Raw genomic sequence first — 249 nt, forward strand, 5'->3', positions numbered from 1 at the left:
TCCTCTCTGTCTCCCTCCTCCCTCTGTCTCTGTCTCTCTCTTTCTCTCCCCCCTCTCTCCTGTCTCTGTCTTTCTGTATCCCTCTCTGTCTCCCTGTCTCTCTCTGTCTCCCTGTCTCTCTCTCTCTCTCTCTCTCTCTGTCTCCCTGTCTCTCTCTCTCTCTCTCTGTCTCCCTGTCTCTCTCTCTCTCTCTCTCTCTCCGTCCTCTCTGTCTCCCTCCTCCCTCTGTCTCTGTCTCTCTCTTTCTCT

This window comes from Petaurus breviceps, unplaced genomic scaffold (genome assembly GCF_028583685.1).
Source record: "Petaurus breviceps papuanus isolate PSGF00001 unplaced genomic scaffold, PetGlider_PUasm1.0 400, whole genome shotgun sequence".
In the NCBI taxonomy this organism is placed as follows: domain Eukaryota; kingdom Metazoa; phylum Chordata; class Mammalia; order Diprotodontia; family Petauridae; genus Petaurus; species Petaurus breviceps.